This window comes from Canis aureus, chromosome 24 (genome assembly GCF_053574225.1).
Source record: "Canis aureus isolate CA01 chromosome 24, VMU_Caureus_v.1.0, whole genome shotgun sequence".
NCBI classification, from domain to species: Eukaryota; Metazoa; Chordata; class Mammalia; order Carnivora; family Canidae; genus Canis; species Canis aureus.
In genome coordinates, this window is record NC_135634.1 from 13323781 (window position 1) to 13347896 (window position 24116).

At 40.9% G+C, this 24116-nt stretch overlaps 1 long non-coding RNA gene across 1 annotated transcript in view; it reads left to right on the top strand.

Moving 5' to 3' along the window:
• LOC144295801 (uncharacterized) overlaps window positions 1-22640 on the top strand; it is a 46340-nt gene extending 23700 nt beyond the window's left edge. The window contains exons 2-3 of the long non-coding RNA XR_013362887.1: window positions 794-2649; window positions 21317-22640. This is a non-coding gene — a long non-coding RNA (uncharacterized LOC144295801). The remainder of the gene's footprint in view (window positions 1-793; window positions 2650-21316) is intronic.
• Window positions 22641-24116: the final 1476 nt, after the last annotated feature.

A 24116-nucleotide genomic window follows, 5' to 3' on the forward strand; every position in this document is an offset into this window, starting at 1 on the left:
CCAAACAACAACAACAACAACAACAAACACTAAAAAAAACTCTTAAGTCTTTTTAGATGGGCTCCATGTTGTGCTGCTCCTTTAATATTTGGCCAGGCCATTTACTTCCTGCTTGCATGGAGCTTGAAGGTCAGCCAATGATGAGGTCTTTGAATCTTCTCAAGTCCTTTCTGAGCATGTATGCAGCCCAGGCACACATGTGGCCTTCTAGATTCTCTCTATTAAATGGGAGCATTTAAAAGCCCATAATCCCTGAAATGTGCCCTTCTCCAGCCTCTTTCTTCCCAATATTTTGGCTTTCCTGTTACTTGCCCTGCCGCTTATACATTTGCTTTTAAATGTTTTTGGCAAATGTCACCCAGGAAGCCACATTAGAGCTGAGGCATGTGAAACAAAGGCAGGTCCTTGAGCAGAACCTTCAGAGAACTTTGGGGGAGCTTCAGGGAACTACTTTAGGTCAAAATGTAGATCCACGGTTCTTTAAGAATAAGATTGGTGTTGATTCCTCTGTGACTAATCACCTGCACCAGGAAAACAGTGCAGTCTATAGCTCAGTTGGGAAGTGGGGGATGGTAATGAAGTAAGCTAAAATGCCACAGAGCTCTCTTACTAAAATTCAGCTTTTTTATAGGTCATTAAGTTTTCCCCTGGTTGCTGGGAATTTTGTTTTTTTGTTTTTTTGAATTAGATTCTAGGATTCTGAGGAAGTTTACTGTAACAATTTTTGCCAGCTTGTTCATTGCTTTTATGGAGGGATGAAGGTTCAGGGTTCTCTACTCTGCTATTTTCACAGATATCTGTCCAATGGAGAGAGTGAGTGATATGGGTATGATGTTACTGATTCCAACAAAAGGGTAGCATCCAGTGCAGATCCCTTCAGACTTCTCTTGGAGTCTTCAGAGTTGGATGCCTGAGAAGATGGAAAATCTTGGCTGAACTCTGGAGAGCAAGCATGCCCCTTTTGTGGGGTCTACTTTGAGGAAACTTATCCTATAATGTATGCACACAGCTTCTGTCTAAGCTGCCTTGACTCCTTGGTGATATAGACTGACAAAGGCTTTTCACACACAAAGTGCTTTCAGTTATCCTGGAACAAGTAAATCCAGGAAAACCTGGCAGCAGGATACTTGGTGAACCTTTTCAGAAAGTTGGACTCCAGAGTACAGCACTGAACATGGGCCTTAGGATGGCAAACTTCTAATGTGACCGTAACAGAAAACTCAGAAAATAATCTCTCTCTTCCTTTTACCTGAACTATTTTGAAGACCTCTGCTTGATGTCTTGCAAACATCTTATGCTTCACCTGCCTATAGCATTTGGTGAGAAAGAACCAGGATAGGCTATTTGTTCTCCCCAGTGTCTGGACATTTCTCAGATACAGAAGATCCAGATCAACATGGCCCTTGGGAGGCTGGTGACTTCTGGGACTAGGGTACTCATGCCTGTGGAGAGCATTTAATGCTATATGCTCAAATTCTATGTGAATACGGATTCGGATCCACTAACCATCACTAACTGTCTCACGTTCCCTGAGACGTGGGGTGTCAGATGTGGGTGTGTCAGATGAAGTCTGATAGAATCCTGAGACATTCCTCCCTGGGCTTTTGTCCTTGGCTTCTCCACTTTGCTTCTGGCTACAACTATTGGAAGATAGAAACGGGGGAAAGGTAGAAATGGGATACAGGTGTTTGCTTAGAGTCTGCACATTGTCAAGGAACATTCCCCTATGTCTTCAGAGCTTAGATTCCAAGTTGTGAGCCTCAGAGGAGGATATGAAGTTGTGTTATCTGAACCCAGAACCATTCTCCACATGAACCTAAACTTATAGAATATGGACCTCTTCCTGGTTTGACCTAAAACCCAACTCATTTTGTGATGCCTCTGATGGTTTCCATCTCTACAGATTCAAAAATGTGTCTGCCTCAGGGCCTTTTTTCAACCTTGTGTCCTAGGACCCCAGGCAAAGGTGAGAATGTGAAGATCTGTCCCAAGGGAGCCACAAATACTGCAGTTTGGCCACACTCACCCTAAGAAAACATATAAACTCTGTCCAAAATAAAAACCAAGTGGGAGGAAACTGCTGACTCCTATAGGCCCCAGATCTTTCATTATTACAGGTGTTGATAAGGTTGAGAATGCTCGTGGGTTTTTTTTTTCCCCCTCCTGATAAGGAAACTCTAGGATAAAAAAAAAAAAAAAAAACTGCTAAAATAAGTCTTCAATGACTGGCTTAATTCTAACTGCTAGGTTTTGCTTAGGTTGAGACAGTACAAACCAAAGGGCATTATAATTGTGGTTTTGTGGTTTTATTTTTACATGTTTCTGAGAGGACATATCCATGAATTGCTGCTTTAGGAAGAAACTATGGGCTCCTTTGTGGACAGTATCCAGGATGAATCTGTGTAAAATGCCAATGAAAATACTCCCAGTCAAAACATGAGGTGTGTGGGTGAGCTGTGAACAAAGAAAACGTCATCACATTGAAAGCTTGAAGTGCCAAGCAAGAAAGATGACCAATAAGCAAATGAAGCATCCAACTGAACAAGGCAAAGGAGGGCTCAGAAAGAGAAGATTTTAAAAGGGAATGTACTTGTAAAGAAAACAAGGAACTCAGACTTCAGAAGGATTCACTCCCAAATAGAGGACCACGTAAGTATTTGATCAAATAAACCACAAAGTTGTCAAGGTTACAAGTTTATATTAGTGTGTTAATGCTGACAGTAGACAACTTCCTTACATGACTATAATCATAAAAACCAAGATATATTCCCAGATATCAACATAGCAAAGTCAGGAGTAGAATTGCTTTTGTTTGGAAATCAGGTTTATAGGATATCCAACATCTTAATAGCTTGGAGACCTGAGCCAGTTAGAGCGGCTCTATTATTTTTATCTCAGAATGCAAAGCGCTTTATTTTTTTTCCCAATTGCCATCTATGAAGTGCTGAGTTTTGTTGGAAATAGTGTAATGTGTCAGTGTTGGCTTCCTGCATCCCTCCTTTGGTTGAGGTCATGCCACTAAGATGTGGATTTGACAGCAGAGTTGGCTTGTAATTGTTGTTTTTGAATTCGTGATCATTAATTGGTTGTTTTAGTGTTACCTGACATAATTATATAAGAGTAACTAGAGTTATTTTCATAGAAAAGGACTTTCTATGAAAGTCCTTTTAACAGTTATCAAAACTAGTTGCATAATATGAAGGCCTAAAAGTACACTTTGGGGGGGATTTTGTTCAGCTCTTAGGGTCATAATTTCCTTTTATGTTCAGAAGTATTTTATTGCCCTCATCAGATCTATTGGGATTGGGAACTGAGAAACTAATTCAATCTACCAGATCAAGCTGAAGTAACTAGGACTGGAAGGGTCCCCACGTTGGTTAGTGTTCTAGTCTGCAAGAGAGTCAGGTTCAAAATATATATAAGGGGAGGATCTGGTAAGCCACGAGCAGACAGCAGGCAAATTTTCCTGGGAGGAATTTGTAGATATCTTTTCCACCTCTGAACCAGCCCTTAAGAGTGGGCTTTTCATACTTAATTCGAGAAGGATTAAACATTTAAATGTATAAAGGTGAGACCTTTAAACATTTAGAAATAGAAGACTATCTTTTTAAAAAATATTTGTGTAAGGAAAAAGTACTCAAGACACAAAAAGCTCTAATCAGAAAGATGGACACATCTGACCTTTTTAAAATAAAGAACTTCTGTTCAATGAAAGACACCAACAAAGAAGGGCAAAAACAATCTATGAATGAGGAGAAGATATTTGCAATGCCTGGAGCAAATGGAGAAGGTAGCATTCAGATCAATCTTATCAAACAAACAGAAAAAGACAACCAACCAATGGAAAAACCATCCCAAAAGAGATTTCACAGGAAGAAGAAATACAAAAGGTAAATAAACATGAAAAATTGCTCAGCTTCTTTAGTAATGAAGGAAATGCAAACCCAGACTATAATGAATTTAGCATATAAAACCCACTAAAATAGCTAAAGTTAAGAAGTCGTATAATCACAAGTCTCAAAGATGAATAGAAACTTTTACACACTGCTGGTCGGATGATAAATATACACACCCACTTTGGACACAACTTGGTAATATCTTGGTAGTTGAACATTCTATTATCCTATGACCCAGCAATTCCATCAGTATATATACCATGACTTTTGCACGTGTGCATAGGGAGACATCCATAAGGACATTCATGGGAAGAGTAAAACTTCTAATTTCTTTTTTTTTAATATTTTATTTATTTATTCATGAGAGACACACACAGAGAGAGAAGCAGAGACACAGGCAGAGGGAGAAGCAGGCTCCCTGCAGGGAGCCCGATATGGAACTCGATCCCAGGATCACACCCTGAGCCAGAGGCAGATGTTCAACTACTGAGCCACTCAGGCACCCAAACTTCAAATTTCTACTTTCCTTTCTGAAAGCATTGGATAGATGCAGAGGTCTGCATCTCTGCCTCAATACTGAAGTCACCTAGAAGGTTTGTTCTGCTTAATACCTTGGGGCAATGCTTAAGAACAAACTAAGATGATGTTCCTACAGCTCCCCATTCTTTTTTTATTCTGGATAATTTTAAATATCATCTGACTGGCAAGTCACCTCCAATAAAATAGAAACTGAAAATAGATGTTTCTTCTTCCTTGTCTAGACTATTTAATTTTGTTCTCCTGTGCTATTGTCTAGTTCCAAAAGCAGCAGTTAGTGTGAAATTTGTAGGAAGGATGCTATTCAGAGTTAAACTTTATTATGTAGGAATCCAGTGAAAATCCAACAGAAAAAAATGTAGATATTTCCAAAAGATGCTAAAAACTATTCAAAAGGTGAAGAGGGACGCCTGGGTAGCTCAGTGGTTGAGCGTCTGCCTTCGGCTTCAGGGTGTGATCCCGGGATCTGGGATTGAGTCCCGCATCGCGCTTCTTGCAGGAAGCCTGCTTCTCCCTCTGCCTGTGTCTCTGCCTCTGTGTGTGTGTGTGTGTGTGTGTGTGTGTGATGAATAAATAAATAAAAATCTTTTCAAAAAAATTGAATAATTCATAGACATAATTTCTGTAAAATAGAACATTCAATCATTAGAGTTGGAAATTGAATAAATGAATGGATGATTGAATGAACGGTTGATTCAAAATGCATCATTAGTGAATTGGAAATAATAGACTGTGTCACTTGGTCCTAAAAATATTCCCCTAAGGAATCACTAAGAATATGGGAGACTTTTAAAAAATAATACCTGAGGGGCACCTGGGTGGCTCAGTGGTTGAGTGTCTGCCTTTGGCTCAGGTCATGATTCCAGGATCCTGAGATCAAGTCCTACATCAGGCTTCTCACAGGGAGCCTGCTTCTCCCTCTGTCTATGTCTCTGCTTCTCTCTCTGTCTCTCTCATGAATAAATAATAAAATCTTAAAAATACTGGAGCTCTAGATAAATTGAATTAGAATCTGTCAAAGGACTTCACCATTATTTATTTCTTAAAAGCCCTCGGGTAATTCTAAACTATAACAGCTTTGTGAACCAGAGAGTCATGGCCTGTGCTCCAAGTGAGGGCCAAAGTCAACATCACCTGGGATATTGTTAGAATTTAGAATATTGGCCCTGACCCAGACCTATTGAATCAGAGTCTACAGTTTAACCAAGTCCCCAGGTGGTGTGTAACAAAGTTTGAGAAGCTCTGGGTAGTCCAAATCGCTTTCCTTCCTGCATGCCATTTTGCCATTTCTTTGATCAGGAGATTGGGGAAAGGTGTTTCTTTTTAAGATTCTTATTCCTACTTTAATCTGGAAGTGGCTCAAATCACCATTTTGATAAATCTGATCATAAATAATAGAATAAACAGGTACATTAAAAATGTTCAACATCACTTATCAGAGAAATGCAATCAAAATTGCAATGAAATATCACGTTACACCAGTTAGAATGGCCAATATCAAAAAGACAAGAAATAGCAAGTATTAGCAAGGATGTGGAGAAAAGGGAACCCTCATGCACTGTTGGTGGAGATGTAAATTGGTGTAGCTACTGGGGAAAACAGTATGGAAGTTCCTCAAAAAAACAAACACACAAAAAGAACTACCACATGATGCAATAATTTCACTTCTGGGTATTTACTTGAAGGAAATGAAACACTAACTTGAAAAATATGTGCACCCTATGATCACTGCAACATTATTTACAATAGCCAAGACAGGGAAACAACCTAAGTGTCCATTGATGGATGAATGGATAAAGGAAAAAAAAATATAAAGTTCAGCCAAAACACAAGAAAATCCTACCCTTTGTGACAACATAGATGGATCTTAGGGCATTATGCTAAGTGAAATAAGCCAGACAGAGAAAGATAAATAGTATATGACCTCACTTATATGTAGAATCTAAAAAACAAAACTAAACTCACTAAGAACAGATTGGTGGTTGCCAGAGGAAGTGGGTAAGGGGTGGGATAAGTGGGTGTAGGGGGTCAAAAGGTATAAACTTCCAGTTATAAAGTACATAAGTCCTCGAGATTTAACATACAGTACGGTAACTGTAGTTAACAGTACTATATTCTGTATTTGAAGTTCCGAAGAGAGCAAATCTCAAAATTTTCCATCACAAGAAAAACATTTGTAACTACATGTGGTGATAGCATTAACTAGATTTCTTGTGGCAATCATTTTGCAATATATACCTATATCAAATCCTTATGTTGTAAACCTGACTTATATAATGTTATATGTCAATTATATCACACTTTTTATGTTTTTTTAATATTTATTTGAGAGAGAGAACAAGCTGAAGCAGGGGGAGGGGCAGAGGGAAAGAGAAAATCTCAAGCAGACCCCACGCTTAGCACAGAGCTCAATGCAGGGCTCAATCTTATGATCTTGATATCATGACGCAAGCCAAAATCAAGAGTTGGACACGTAAGTGACTGAGCCACCCACGCACCCCTATATCTCACTTTTAAATAATAAAGAAATAATCTATATTCTACCTCCAATCTAACCTTGAGCAAAAGTGCGAAGTAACAATCATCCTGTCCAACTGCCTTAACATCCTCACCCTCATCCCAGGATGACTTTTCTTTGAATTTCACTTTAAGCCTCAATGCTTTATATTTTTATACTGATTTTTGAAGATTCAGAAAAAAATGTTATTATAGAAAACTTCAAACATACATAAAATAATCTAGTATAATAAATCATCATGTACTACCGACCCAGCATCAATAATCATCAATTCATGGCTAATCTTATTTCATCCACGCCAGCACTCACGTCCTCCTCTTCTAAATTATTCTGAAGCAAATCCAATCATTAGCTCATTCATCTATAAACATTTCAATGTGCATCTCTAAAGGACATAACCTAAATTACCATTATAACACTTTAAAACATTAACAACACCCCTTAACACCATCAACACTCAGTTACTGATCACATTTCCCCATTGTCTTGTAATTTTTTCATACGTTGAAACTCTAACCCTCAATGTTTCTGTACTTGGAGATATGATCATAAGGAGGAAATAAGATTAAATGAGGCCATAAGAGTGGGGCCCTGAATCAGTAGGACTGCCCTCCTTTTAAGAAGAGGAAGATTCTATGTCAATTATATCTTAATAAAGCTGGGGGGGGGGTGGAGTTAGAAAGAAAGAGAGAGAAAGAAAGAAAGAAAAAGAGAATGAAAGGAAGAAAGAAAGGGAATGATGGGGAAAAAAAGAAACATCAGAGAGCTCTTTCTATTAACATGCATAGAAGAAAAAGCCACGTGAGGACACAGAGAGAAGGCAGCCTTTTACAGGAAGATAAGTCTCACCAGCAACCAACCCTGATGGCAACTTGGTCTTGGACCTACAACTTTCACAACTGTAAAAAAGTAAATGTCTGTTGTTTAAGCCACCCAGTCTGTGGAATTTTATTATGGCAGCCTGAGATGACTAATACAATTATTGAGAGCCTCTTTCACAGTAGATGGTCTGATGGGCATTTACATAGGATATATGTTTCTTTATGCTCCATGCCCATTCCGGAAGTCCCTCCACATAACTTCCCCCAGCCATATCACCAGACATGCAATTTATTTTTTCCAAGTCCCTAACAACCTGGTGCACCTGTTAGCCACTGCCCATGAACCAGACGGTCATTCCTCAGACCACCTTCCCTTGCATACAAAGTAAACCAGACATAGTACCTGAAACTCTGCCCACTGGGGAGGATTACCTTCACTCTCTTCTATAAGCCGTTCCCGAGTGGCACCCAAGCTATAGTTGGGTGGCATATCACTTTTGTCTGGTTCCACCATATCACGTATGTCCACTGATAAATTTGGCCTCCACTCTTTCTTCTGTAAGTGGATATAGGGAAATCCCCCATCAAGCCATCAGTGTGTGTTGAGAGAGGGGCAGTGGAGCAGTAGAAAGAGGCATCACAGGAGCCTAAGCCACCTGATCCTGAAGCTGGCGGTTTCCAGATCTGTCAGAGACTGGTCTCATATTTATTTATCATTTACACTTTGCAATGTATCCCGCTGAGCACACCCAGGTCACGACAGGCAGTTCAACTCGTGGTCATTCGTGACCCAGTCTCTATTAGGAATCTTAGGCAGTTCAGGAGCTGCTTTTCAAGTGAAAATAGTTGTCAGCAGTTGACTCTACTTGGGTCTTAGTGGTTCTGGACAGGGGCTCCTTATAGCATCTCTGCCACAGATCCTTCCACTTTATTGGGTCTGCAAGTCAGACTGCTTGTAATGCAGCTGGACTTCTTTTTCAGGGCCTCTTCACAGGGCACAGGACCTGAGCCCACTCAAAACTGGTAGCCTTGTAAGCTACATAATAATTAGGTCAGAGCAGCACACCCAACTATGGTTTAAGTTGCCTCTAAAATCCAAAGAAATCCATGAAGTGTTGCATGTGCAACACTGTAGTATTTGGGGCAAGGTGCAACAGCTGTACTTCACTTATAGAAGGAGGTATCTCAAACATGCTCCAGACCACTGGACCCCTACAAACCTCATCGATATAGTAGCCCCTGGACTTCCAGGGGGTTATCAACTGGCTCCTTGGCATGCATGTGTTTTACCAGGGTATTTAAGGTACTTGCCACCTCTTGCTCCCTGGATCCAATTGAGATAATGCCATCAGTGTAACGGACCAGTGTGATGTTTTGTAGAATATCAAGACAAACAAGTCTCTCCATATTATATTATGACAGCAGGATTTGATTTAGCCCTGAGGCAAGACCATTAGGATATAGTGCTGTCCCTGACACAGGAAGGCACACCACTTTTAATTATTTTTGCTGATAGAGAAGGGGAGTAGTGAAAGCAGTTTCTAGGTCATTAGCTGCATACCAGGTGCCAGAAAGTGTTGCCTTTGGAGCAGCCAACCCACAGCAACCCTGCTGAGAAAAAGCCAAGATAATAAATATGCCAACCACTCTCCAATCTCCTGCTAGTGCCTCCAATTAGCCAAATCCAACTGAAAGCCGACCCTATGACTCAGCCTGTAGGACACAAGGCAGAGAGGAGAAGGTAAAGATGGGGTCTGGAGTTGCAGATGCAGCCATCCACCATACGGTACATGAAATAGTACAGTTCACTGGAACATGACCACCATAATGGAACATTTGTATGCAAATGAATAAATGGACCCTGATCCAATGTTAAGGGAGGGTTCCTTTCTCAGACATAGAATTTAGGAGTTATGTCATTGAGCCGGAAGTTCTCTGGATCATATTGATTAAAGTTAGGCTGCCAGGACATGATGTACTCCCTATCTACAAACAATAGAAACAGAGATTGTACACACCTAGTTAGTGAAGGATTTTAGGTTCTGCAAAGTCTAGGGTCCTCTGCTGATTCATCATAGTTTCAGCAGTTTTCTTAATAATATCAAGTTTTATCACAACCGAATCCTCCCTTTTGCAGCTCAGGCTGGGACACATTCTTCCTTTTAGAGATTATTAGGAGGTACAGGGTATTGAAAAGATATTGGCATCTGTGGATGAACCTTGAGGAAATTATACTGAGTGAAATAAACTAGTCACAAAAAGGCAAATACTGCACAATTCCGATGATGAGGTGTCTAGAGTAGTCAAGACAGAAGTTAGAATGGTGGTTGCCAGGACTGAAGAAGGGCAGTGGGGGGAGTTGTTTAATGGATAGAGAGTTTCAGTTTTGCAAGATGGGAAGAGTTCTGCAGATGGATGGCGATAGTAGCCACACCAGAGTGTGAATGTTCTTAATGCCACTGAACTGTACACTTAAGAATGGTTAAAATGAATTTCGTGTCATGTATACTTTATCACAATTTTTAAAAGTTGGAAAAAAAAAAGGAAGTGGCACCTAATGTAGAAAAGCATGTAGGCTTTAGAGCTGCCCTGATTTGTTTTTATTTTATTTTATTTTATTTTAAAGATTTTATTTATTTATTCATGAGAGACACAGAGAGAGAGAGGGACAGAGACACAGGCAGAGGGAGAAACAGGCTCCATGCAGGGAACCCGATGTGGGACTCGATCCCAGGTCTCCAGGATCATGCTCTGGGCTGAAGGCAGGCGCTAAACTGCTGAGCCCCCCGGGATGCCCCCGAGATGCCCAAATTGATTAAAATCCCAGCATTACCACTTACTAGCTGTGTGATTTGGGCAAGTTACTTAACCTCTCAGATGCTCAATTTCCTTACTTATAAATTGGTGTTGAGAATGCTTATCTCACCAGATTACTGAGAGAGTCAGGGAGATAATGTACCTAAGCATCTCCAGCAGAAGTTATCAATGTTGATTCCCTTGCCATAATATATACCTGTTCATGCTTCAGATCTCAACCTTTCCTCTGGAGGCCCTTGTTACCCTTAAATCTGGTTAGGGAATCCTTCCTGCAACACTTATTGTGCTAATGCCAGAGCCGTCTGTTTAACTGTAATTACTCAAGAACATAAACTCCATGTGAGAAGGGACTGTGTCTTCTTCCTGGGTGTAACTCCAGAGCTGAGCAGATCCCACTGAAATGAGAAAGGATATAGAAAAACAGTAGAATGACATGGGGCCTTGAAAACAAGAAAGCACCATCCCTGGACAAGACATTTTGAAAAGTTTATAGAGGATAGAAAGTAGATGGGATCGTAACAGAATAAAATAGTTACCCCAGGCCACCATGGAAATGGTGGCTGTTTTTCCTGGCAGAACTCGGAAGAAATTCCAAGACCTGGAGTCAGGTTGGGAGAGAAGAGGTGATGAACCATCTATAGAATGAATGGCTCAATCAGTCCCTCCCCTCCATGCAGCACCATTTGCCCAGGTACAGCCCTGTGCACCCCTCCTCCAACAAAGTACAAGCTATGAAGGTGAAGGAATGGGGTGGGTAGGGGGAGGGCCTTGGGCGGGGGAAGCTGTGGATTGAGGCAGAACAGGTGCTGAGAGACCCAGGGCCCTCACAAAAAGCCACAAGGAGGAGACCCCACTCTCAGAGAAGATTCTTCCTTATTCTGGCAATTCTGAGAATCCTGGCTGTGGGGAAGACACGCCCATTTACCCAGAGTCCTCCTGCTTAACTCTTGTGCTGATGGGGGTGGAGTATGGGGGTGGGGTGAAGGAGAAGCCTTTTGGGTAAATAGGCCTGCCCATCTGCAAAGGAAGCTCAGGTGAGTCAACGGGAAAAGTCAATATATCCCATCATCTATCATCCATGTCAATCAAAATCATGAGGCATTTAGAAGAAATTCATGCTGTGAAAGCCCAATTTGCACAAACAGAACACATCGTTTCAGAGAGTGGGAGACAGATAATGGCAAGAAATAGAACTTGAAAACACTTTCTAATCTAAGCTCCAAAAGACATACTATCTATTGAAGAAAAGAATAGAAACAGATGGCCATGAGAAAAGAACACTCAGAAAGTGAAAAACTCTCAAAAATTAAAAGCACGATTACTAAAATGAAAACTCCGAATAAAAGAACTGAATGAAGTCAACTGTCAAATAGTGATCAGAAGAGATGGACAGAGAAAGGTTCCAAAATATGGAAGCAACCAGGAGGGAAGGTTCAGAAATGTGATTCCAACATCTATCTGTGAGGAGCTCCAGGCAGAGAGACTAGTGGATGAAGAGCCAGTATTTAAAGAAATAGCACGTAATTCCCCTGAACTGAAGAAAAACCTCAAGTGTTCAGATTCAAAGAAAGTTCTTGTTCACTCCCATTCTGTGGGTAAGGTTGGAGGGCGGTCTGTATCAATGTTGAGACATGTTCTGGGGGGAAAAAAAACTAACATTTTATAGAAAGGAAAGAAAATAAGTTTCTCAGGTGGAAATGAGGAATACACTGGCCCCAGATCTATCTGAAGGAACGTTGCCTGCTGAAAGACAGTGAAGCAATGACTCAGAGTTTATAAGATAAAAGGATTTCAACCAAGAATTCTATATCCTGTCAAACAAATAAGGTGAGGATAAAATAAAAATGGTAAGCACCCACAAAGGTTATCTCTATATATAGCCTTCCTGAAAAAAAAAATTCATTGAGGATGTATTCCTCTCAAGCCGAGGAGGAATCCAAGAAGAGGGAGTCGAGAATCTGAGAACCAAGGGAACTAGCTCAGGAAATCATTGAAAAGAAACCGCAAGGGGTCATTTGTGCAAAAGGCCTGGAAAGCTGTCAGTTCAAATTAAAGCAGGAAGTGAAAAGGCTCCAGGAAGAGCAACTTTAAGAACAAAATAGATCTCATTACACGCACTGAATATTGAGGAACCTGAAAGTTCCTAACGATAAAGCAAAAACATTTCAGTAACCACATATAAACACGCACATACACATACACACAGAGAAGGAGATGAGAAACATCCTGTGGGGAAAACAAACACTCTGTAAGAAAGTCATGATCCAAATAAGAAACTAAAACACAACATGATTCTGAGCCATGTATAGAGTTCTGAAAAGTTTTCTATTTAATCATGACACAGGTTCAATGACATAGGGTATATTTCCTTTTCCGTGGGGTCTGTCACATTACTGGGTTTTGCAATGCACCTGATCCAGAGCACAAAGGACTTCATCGAGGTGTAGGAGAGAATGAAAATGTGAGAACACTGGCAGACTTGAAGAGAGAGATGGGGAGGGGAGGAGAGGCAGTAGGGCCCACAGGTGCCTGGGTGGCCTCATGTCCTGGGTGGGTGGCCGGCCACCAGGAGAGCTCAAAAGGGAAAGTAGTCACCCCCTGGGGAGCGGGGTTTGGAGAAGAGAAAGGGAAAAGAGGAGGAAGGGGGTTTTGTGCCTCAGCCTCCAGGCTTCAGCTGAGTGTGGCCTCCGTCTGCAGGCCCAGGTAGAGCACGGGAGAGGAGCCAGGTTCTCGGCTACCACTGCCTGTGTTGAGACCAGGGCCCAGTTTCCACCTCCCTGGGCTCTTACTGTTTCTCTTCTGTTTCTGGCCCTCCTAAGTCATTAGCTTGTTTCTCAGCAGTGCCTCTATTTTCTTTCTTGACTCTTGGTGTATTTCATTTGGCATCCTTAGTGTTTGTAGTGGATGAAATGCATCTTCTTGTACCATCTTGACTGGAAAGCCATTGTGTTACTCTTATAATTAAAAAAAAAAAAAGTGGTATATGAAACCAGAGAATTCATTCATCTCTCTTCGTAGGATCCATTTTGCAGTATACTGATCCTGTGCAGTTATTATCCTTCTGTACACATGCAAACCAGAACTTAGCTTTCTTTTCTTTTTTAAGATGTTATTTATTTATTGGAGAGAGGGAGGCAGAGAGAGCAAGCGTGAGCAGTGGGGTAGGGGCAGAGGGAGAGGGAGAAGCAGGTTCCGTCCTGAGCAGGGAGCCCCACATGGGGCTCGATCCCAGGACCCTGAGATCATGACCTGAGCCCAAGGCAGACACTTAACCGACTGAGCCACCCAGGTGCCCCCAGAACTTAACTTTCAAGTCAACGTAGCCATTTGTCTTCTGAACTCCAAAATGTAGTATTCTGTGAGGGAAACTGAGGAACAGGAAAGCAAACCGCAGATGTTCAAGTCGCCCACCTGCCCTCTGCATGTGCCTGCCCCTCCAGTCCCCAATCCCTGCCCTCCGGAGGAGCATACACAAAAATCTCAGCGTTCAGAGAGTTCACTATATAATCTCCACATGCAGTATTTTAATAGCCAGTCCCTGTCAGCACGTTTCTCCTTACATGTCACCTGAAGTCACTTCTGCTCCCTTTTCCCTCCTTAGTCTTCAGTGGAGGTGAACAGCTGGCCACCCCCCTGTCCTCCTCCCTCTCCCCCTCTCCCTCTGCGTCAGCATCCTTTGTGTAGCGGAACATCACTATATAGTCACCTTCTAGCCATTCCTTTCTCTGGCTGACTCATTCCCATTCCTGAAAGTCCATCCTAGGTCTTATTGTTTTGTGCTGTTAGTCATTTTGGTGGCTTTTCTTTGAAATCCTCCCAAGAGCTTTCCTTTTTCTTTTAAGCCAAGGAGGGCAGAATGGGAAGGATACTCTGGTGAGCATTTCTGGGAGGACTGAGAACATAATCCTTTTTATGATTTTTAGGATCCAAGCATAAGAGGCAATAAAGCAAACCGTTGACAATCGTGCCCTAACAGATAAGTAAGCAAATACATACGTCTTATGTTTGTCTTCATTTCTCTTGAATATTATCAATACGTTTCTCTCTCAGAGCCAGTTTGTTATCTACTAGGCTGTGGTAAGAAACCGCATTTTACTCCCTAATATCCATTCTTTACTACTAGAGCCCCCAATTACTGCTGGGCCCAGGACCTGTCAGAGTAAAGACTACTTCCTAGCCTTGGAGCTGGATGGGACTCTGAGATCAAGCTCTGGCCAATGGAATGTTCATGGAAATGTTGGATGCTGCTACTGGCAAATATTTTCAAAGGGCTGGGGCAGGCCCATCCTCCTACCCGCCTTCTCCTTTCCCCTGCTTGGACAAGGAGATCAGGTGGTCAAGCTACTTTCCAGAACCATGAGGCAGCTCACTAAGGAAGGAGAAGCAGTTCCAGAAAAGGAACTTGGATTGAGATAATGGTGAATCCATTAGAGCAGCTCTGGACTGCCTAACTCCTAGTTTATTTTATGCATGAGAGAAATTAATTTCTCTTTTTCTAAACTGCTGGTTTGAATGTATGTGTGTGGGGAATGGATATTTATTTACGTCATGCAGCTAAACCTAATCCTGATGGATTCAATAGCCTTGAGAATGTGTTTATATATATACTTTGTTTTGCTTTGTTTTACTTGCATAGGCTGATACAGATAGGAAATATCTAGCAGGTTATGATTTTCTTTCCTCTGTGTATGAATAGTCCAAGTATACCAAACGCTTACTACATACCAGTTATTTTTTATGCTTTGTCTCATTTAATCCTGACACAAAGCTATGATATTATGATTATTTTCATTTTCAATGAGAGGAAATGGACACTTAGAAGTTAGATAAGCATGTTCAAAGTCACATAGTTGCTAAATAGCAGATCTGGGATTTGCATCTGGACAGCCTGGCCCCAGAGCCCATCCACTTGGTATACCTTTTTAATATGGGTTCTGTTCCCCAAGGACCTACCAACAGGTATTCATAATAGCTACTGTTCACTGAGTTTCCACTATACGCAGGCACTGTGCTGGTACAGGAAGCAAATTCTAGAAAGCCTGAACTGAACTGAACATGGGGGAGGCAGAGTCAGCCAAGCAGCCAGGGTCCTTTACATGTTCAGATCACCTTTCGGCTGTGCTGTTTAGTGCAATTTTCTCCTTCTGATGATGTGCTTTGAGATTGTGATTGATGAGTTCTTTTTGAAGTTCAGTGATCCAGGACTCTTTTTTTTTTTGTACTTTTGTCTAAATTACTTTTTTAAATTGCTTCACCTGGACTTCCCCTTTGTTTTATGTTGAAAATCTGGTGATCATGAAAATCTTATTCATCATATGCTTATAATAATCCAGGAAAAAAGTTACTCTGAGGTAACTTTGTCTTATTGACTAATATCCAAACTTTTTTGTCTTATTGATTAATATCCAGCTCATTATCAAGACAAGAGAATATGAGGTAGAGTAAAAACACAGTAATATAACAGCTATTAACTTGGAGATATTCTATATGAATTAAGCTCCAAATAAAGTAAAATAAAAGATGCTTTAGCATCACTTTTACAAGCAGACTAAAATTTTAAAAATTATCCCCTTTTAGAGTAACAATCTTTAAAAAATGCAATACTCAGTATGCTTAGGAAATTCTATTGATTGAGGATACATGAAAATAACTTCTTGGGGCACCTGGGTGGCTCAGTGGTTGAGCATCTGCCTTTGGCCCAGAGCATGATTCCGGAATCCCGTTCAAGTCCTGCATCAGGCTCCCTGCATGGAGCCTGCTTCTCCCTCTGCCTGTGTCTCTGCCTCTCTCTGTGTGTCTCTCATGAGTAAATAAATAAAATCTTAAAAAAGAAAATAACTTAAAAAAAAAGAAAAAGAATAACTTCTCATTTGTTCTCCTTACTCTGAAGCTATTCTTGAACAAGAGGAAAACACTCCTCTATTTCCATTTGAACAGTTTGGTGAAATTTTGATCTAAATTAAACTATTTTTCCCTGTGAAGTTCTATCATAAAATGTTATGTCCCTATAGAAGTTTTTAAAAATATTTTGGCTCTACTTTACTGATTCAGACAAGAAGAGATGACACTCTTTAGCTACTATCTGATTCTTGAATATCAGCCTTATCATCCTTTTAATTGAGTTTTATAGATGAAAACATGGCCCAAAACTGAGCATGAATCCTACACATTATAATTTTGAACCAATATTGCAAATTGGATTCTCTGAGCCATTTTTTTTCTTGTTGATGCACCATAATGACACAAATAGTGCCAGCTGCAATTTTCCTACTATCCATAGGAAAAGTGGTTATTGAAATCAAAGGGCTGTGTACTAGCCAACTAATCCTTGAATATAGAAGCGATATAGTTTCTATAGTACCATGCAATACTATTTTTTTAAAAAAGGTATTCTCTGGGCTGGGATCTAGTTTGCAATGACTTGGTAAAACACACCAAGAAGGTAGGCATCATTGATAAATATGGGATCCCGCTCACCCCATTATGATGCCTCCCTCAGAAAAATGGTGAAAAAAATTGAAGGAAGCCAGCATGCCAAGTATACTTACTCATTCTGTGAAGTTGGAAGAACTGTGGGGTTGTGGCACCATGGTTCCCACATGAGAATGGTAGTTGGTAGTGCCTGGACCCTCAACACCACTTCTCCTGCCACTGTGAAATCAGCCAGCAGAAGACTAAAGGAATTGAGGAGCGCCTGGCTGGCTCAGGTGGTAGCATGTGATTCTTAATCCCAGGGCCATGAGTTTAAGCCCCATGTTGGGTGTGGAGCCTACTTAAAAAAAATAAAATATTGAAGGAATTGAAAGACCAGTAGAAGCTTCACTGTTTGAAACCTGGCTAGCCTGTAATAAATGTGTCCGTTTATGTAACAACAACAACAAAAAGAAGAAATGGTTAAGCATAAACACAATTTAAAAAGAGACTCAATAGTGGGCAGCCCGGGTGGCTCAGCGGTTTAACGCCTGCCTTCAGCCCAAGGCGTGATGGGGATCGAGTCCCGCATCAGGCTCACTGCGTGGAGCCTGCTTCTCCCTTTGCCTCTCTCTCTCACTCATGAATAAATAAAAAAAATAAAAATCTTAAAAAAAAAAGAGACTCAATAGTTTCGCTCACAAAAAATAAAATAAAATGAACTGAACTTCTCTACAGCAAAAATACGGCATTCAAAATAAAGCAAACAATGAAATTTGTAGAAATAACTATTTAAGACAAAAATTCAGGCAGCTTACAGAAATAACTTAAAAAGCCCTAGGATACCAACAGGCAAAGACTACAGATACATAATTCACAAAAGAGAAAATGCAAATTGCTAATAAACAAGTTACTCTTGCAAAGAAATGCAAATTTAAAAGTACAGAAGTTTTAAATATCTCCCGTTAGTAAATATTAAAAATAATACACTGTTGAATAAAAGTGGTGGGAGTGCACATCCTTGCTTTGTTCCTGATCTTGTGGGGAAAGCATTTGGTCTGTCATTGTTAAGTATGAAGCTAGCTGTACATTTTTCACAGACACTCTGATTACATTGAGAGCTTTTTTCTATTCCTTAATTCCTTTTTTGTTCTCTATTTTAACAATAATGTGCCATGTTGACAACAGTCGAAAAGACAGACACACTCTACTCTGCTACAGGAGTGTTAAACAGGTCCCACACTTTCTAGAAATCAAGTTAGCAATATGTATCAAATGTTTTTAGGCCATATTTTATGTCAATATTTTTACTTCCACATATCTGATTTAAGAAAGTGATCTGACATGGTTAAAGATTGTTTATAAAGATATTCATTACAAAGTTATTCAGAATACTGACAAATTGAAATTAACATAAGGTCAATATCAGGAGAATGGTTGAGATAATAAAAATAATTTGCAACTATTCCATTTTAATTTACAAAGGCTTTTTAATGTCATGGGAAAATGCTGATAAATATATATATATAAATTATAGTAAAGATCAGATGTGGCCTAAGAACTTGGTTTTGAGTCAAGGTAGTAAGGCTAACATATACAAAGTGATAGGGCTCTGAGATCCTGATCAGGAACATGAGTTTGGGACCAGAGATTGGAGTAAAGATTCCAATTAGCATCACAGGATCAGAATTCCGGGTTCAGTGGAAAAAGGGTGTGAACAAAAGGTGGGAAAAAAAGAGTCATCAGTGAGGCAAGTCAGAACAAAGACCCCATTGCTTTAACATGGAAAACAAAATGTTCTCATATAAGTCCTCCTATCCTCAGCACCAATGTGAAACCTAGAACTCCAGAGCAATGTTTTTCTACTCTCAGAGAAAAAAGACTGGAAAGGAACAAACCAAGATGTTAAGACTGATTTTCGTCTGACTGGTAGATTCTGAGTGATTCTAATTTTCTTCTTTATGCCTTTTTATGTTTTCTTTTCTTTTTTTAAGATTTTATTTAGTTATTTCAGAGAGAGAGAGAGATAGCAAGAGAGAGAACACCAGCAGGGTAGGAGAGTGGGGAGAGGGAGAAGCAAACTCCCCACTGAGCAGGGAGCCTGACACCTTCTCTATCCCAGGGCCCTGGGATCATGACCTGAGCTGAAAGCAGATGCTTAACTGACCGAGTCACCCAGGTACCCCCTTTCTATGTTTTCAAATGCTTAGGGTAGAGAAGTATTTTTAAGGATTTCTGATTGCAGGAGATCAGCTTTTTAATTCTGTGTGCCAAGTTCAGAAACATACCCTAATGGAACAAGATAAATAAAAGATGGAAAAGACTTTGAGGTATATCCTCTTAATCTCCAGGCCATTCAATTCTCGATTGCTTTATACATGGGCTTTTCCCACAAGGGTCCTCAAAGCACTGCAGTCACTTATACTGAGTTGAGAATGTCTCAAATATACTTTTTCTTAAAATGGTCCAGATTTAGCAGTCAGTGGATGATTTTTTTTTTGTATTCCTTTGTTTTTTTTTTCCTAAGTGCTCCTGATACACCCTTTCTTGTTGCCAACATAATATTAGGCCAGATCAACTGCTAAAAGAGGTTGGGAGAGAGCTGTCCTCCCTGAGGATTGAACTCAGAACTGTTCCATGATGAGACGGACACCCTGTCAGCTGTGCTAAGCGGGCAGGCTGAGAGTTTGTGTTTGTGTGTATGTTTTGTAACTGTTCTCAACATATCCATTTACTCTTTAGGTTCCCATGAGATGTTGAAGATCTTACAGAGATGAAGTAATTATCTCTACATGTCTTCTGTTTATTTATTTATTTATTTATTTATTTATTTATTTATTTATTTAACAACTCCTTTTTTTTTAAGGTATTATTTATTTATTTATGATAGTCACAGAGAGAGAGAGGCAGAGGGAGAAGCAGGCTCCATGCACCGGGAGCCCGACGTGGGATTCGATCCCGGGCCTCCAAGATCGCGCCCTGGGCCAAAGGCAGGCGCTAAACCGCTGCGCCACCCAGGGATCCCTCTTCTGTTCATTTAAACCACTCTAGGAGCAGTTTAAATGGAGCAAAGCAGGAGTTTTAGAAGAGTGAGACAATATTTCTGACCAAAGAGATCAGGGCAGGCTTCACAGAAGAGGTGGTATTTGGACATTACCTTTAAGTACATGGATTCTGGCAAGTAGAGATAGGAGGATGCCATAATCTCCCTGTGAGGGTGGGATTTGTGGTTATCTTGTTTACTACTGGATTCTCTAGCTACCAAGGAGGCCCTGATACCTAGTAGGTATTCAACAAAGATTTATTTAATGACCATTTGCATGCAGGGTGAAGAGAAGAGACACAGAATCAAATTTTCAGTGTCATGGAAACGAGGTTTATTCATACAAAAACCAGTTTACTTTTGCTGAAGGATAAGCTGCATGAAGAGGAAAATTGGAAATGGAAATTGGAAGTTATATATTGAATCCAGGTTCTGCTAGGCTAAGAGTACTCAGCAGATAATTGTGACAATGGGTTGGAAATATTCATCCGGGGTGTCTTTTTAAAATCAACAGGATAGATCAAAGGTAAAGAAACCAATTATAAAAAGAGAATTGGGGAGATGTGGACCCAGCTGGGTATTTGATAATGTTTGATAAAGGGTAATTTGATAAAGAAATTATTGTTCATTTAAGTGTGGTAGTAATATTTTGATTATCTTTTAGAGAAACATAAGGAAGTATTTACAGATAAAATAATCTGATGTCTAAATTTGCTTCAAAGTCATCCTGGGAGTTGTGGGGTAGGGGTACAGATGAAAACAAGCATCATCATGTATTGATAACTATTAAAACAGAGAGATGGTAAAGGAACTCTCTAGGGTGATGGAAATGTTCTATATGTTGATTGGGGATGGCAGTTAAACAGGTATGGACATTTGTCAAAACACATTGTACACTTAAAGTTTATGCATTTTACTGTATGTATGTCTTATGTGGAAAAACTGGGTAGGACATCTGGGTGGCTTAGTGGTTGAGGATCTGCCTTTGGCTCAGGGTGTCATCCTGGAGTTCCAGGATCGAGTCCCACATCAGGCTTCCTGCAGGGAGCCTGCTTCTCCCTCTGCCTGTGTCTCTGCCTCTCTCTTTCTGTGTCTCTCATGAATAAATAAAATATTTAAAAATAAAATAAATAAATTTGAACATTTCATAATAAAAAGTAAAAGGAAAGAAAAGGGAAAAACAAAAAAGAGAGAGAAAGACATTTACTGCCATATTGGGAGCAGGAAACTTACTTACATTGAAGTGGTGGCATGGAATCGTGATGTCTTTCAGGTTAAAACAGACAACGGATCACTTGGATTGAGGAAGGTTCCACTTCATTGGACACTAGTGCAGTATTGCAGAAAACGGGATGTCCGGCTTTGACGCAGGCATTAAAAGGGAAAAGCACAGAAGGATTCGCCCAATATTTAGTGATTCAATTCCCATTTTCTCCAACCAACTTCATTATCAACATCAAAATGATATTTTCATCCATAAACTTGTTATTCCATCATAGCATAAGGAAAAAAAAGATTTGAAGAAATTTTCTTTGATGTGCTTTTGGTAGGATTGAGATTTTCTTAGACCATAATTATGGACCCAGGAGGAAAAGTATTTAGGGCTTTCCAGGTGGAGACCTAATCCTAAGAGATTTCTCTTAGAGATTAGTGTCCCTGGGTGCCTTGCTTCTAGCAGAACTATGTCTGTGGAACAGACCATATTATCATTCTCATGTTTGTAGGTCTATTTTTATTTTAATATTGGAATGGTGGCAATTTCTGGGGGTATGCTTTTTTTACAGCTTTGATGTTATGATGACTAAAAATACTATTGATGCAAAAGTTAGAGAGTAGCGCCAGTCAGAGAAAGTTTTAATGACAAGGTTGACCGATCTTGACCATGAACAAATATGAATGACAGACTCTTGCGTCATGCATACCCGGGGAGCCATTCATCCAAGCCTTTCAGTAACATTCTGAACTGTTTTTTAAAAAAGATTTTATTTATTTATTCATGAGGGAGAGAGAGAGAGAGAGAGAGGCAGAGACACAGGCAGAGGGAGAAGCAGGCTCCCTGCAAGGAGCCTGATGTGGGACTTGATCCCAGGACCCCAGGATCATGACCTGAGTCCATGCAGACGCTCAACCACTGAGTCACCCAGGCACCCTAACATTCTGAATTATATTCATTGAGGTTAAACATACTATCCCAGAGATACCCTGACAGGATTGAAAGAAGACATTAACCAGAGGCAGCTGTGGCCTGGACATCAATTATTTCTCCAATCCTATCCCAAATGGACATGGTGTAGCTGGCATCCATTCTTTGCATCTTCTCTTCTGCTGGAATGCCTGTATTGTCCAGGGTGGCTCCCATCCCTCAGACACCCTGTGCCTCAAGGGAAGCTGACTCCCAGACCCAGTTCCAGGCATGAACCTGCTTAGTCAAAGTGAATCCCCAACTTACACCATCACCAGTGATTTGTTCAGAAATTAACTTATGTCTGTTTCCTCCACTTAAATGTAAACTCTATGAGAATGTCGATGTTCACCTGTCTTGCTGAACCTGGAACAGTGCCTGGCACATAGCTCTTAATAAACATCTCATGAATTCATTTCTCCATTCCTCTTCAGCAAGTTTTAAATGAATGCCTGTTACATGTCGGGGACTCTTCTGAGTGTTGGGGATGCAAAAATACACGAGACTCAAGAAGTCAAGTAAGGAAGACAGATGTGTATAAATAATTCTCTAACAATACACCATGGTAAACACTACATGAATTATATGCATAAAAGGCTGAAGGAGCATGGAAGGAGGAACCAACTTCCTCCAGAGGACTCAGGCAAGGCTTCCCAGCACTTCTTCCAGCACTTGGAGTGGATCTTAGAACATGAGCAGAGATTTTCCAGGTGAAGAATTAGGGCAAGTGTAGTGTGACCATAGTCTGTCGACCAAACTGAGACATTTGGAGAGTGAAAGGGAGGCTATTAATAATTACTCCGAATTACAGGTGTAAACAGAGACTGTTCTGGGAAAACGAAGAAGATCAGTCTTGGAAGAAGGAGCAACGTGGGAGAAGGAGGTGGATGGTGGAGGTGCCCAGGGAAAGGCACTCCAGTGTGTTGGAGTAGAGTGAGGCACAGTGAGAAGAGGGGCTGCAGGTGGAGTGGGGCGTGAGGGTGGCAGCGTGATGGACCTATCCTGCCAACCAAAGAACTTTGACTTGGTCTGCCAGCATCTGGGGCCTGTGGAGCTTTTTCAGCAGGAGACCACCCGACCAGATTTGCATCTGACAATAGCTCTGGCAGGCATGTAGAAAAAGACCTGGAGGGGCACAGACTAGAGAAGAGAGCCACCAGATGGGAGGCTGGTGCTGAGGCTCATCAGGGGATGAATGGTCCCTGGTCTCAGGCAGCATGGGAGGGTAGGCTCAGAAGGAAATGGTTCCTTGAGATAATGCTGAGGGAGAGTGGACATTGCACAGAGGGTCAGGAGGTGAGGAACAGAAGAAATGGATGATGCTAAAGTTTCCAGACTGGGTGGCTAGCGGCTTCTGTTGTCCTTTCTCAGGGGTGGTGACAAGCAGAAAATGAGCTCAGCTGCTTGGCAGACTGAGATGACAGGGAGCAGATACAGGAAGCTGAATCTTGTAGGGGCCAAGTGCCAAGCCAAGAGGCCAGTCCAAAAGCTGAGTCACTGTGTCCTAAGGGGTCAGCCCAGAAGGGAAAGAAGGAGTCAAGGTGCCTCTTGGGGCCAGGTAAGCCCACGAAGGAGAAGTATTGAGCAGGTGGGCAGGGAGGCAGGTACCCAAGGGCAGATCCATCAAAGAACAGATAAGACACATCCCCTTTGGTTGGAGAAGTAGACTGGGTGGCAGGAAAGGTGAATCTGTAGGCAAGTCAACATAATAGAACTGGGTGATAGACGTTAAGGGGGGCATGTGATGTAGTGAGCACAGGGTATTATATGAGACTGATTAATCACTGACTCCTACCTCTGAAACTAATAATACATTATATGTTAATTAATTGAATTTAAATTAAAAAAAAGTGATCAGTGATTTTGGTGCCCAGAAGAGGAAGGAACTCAG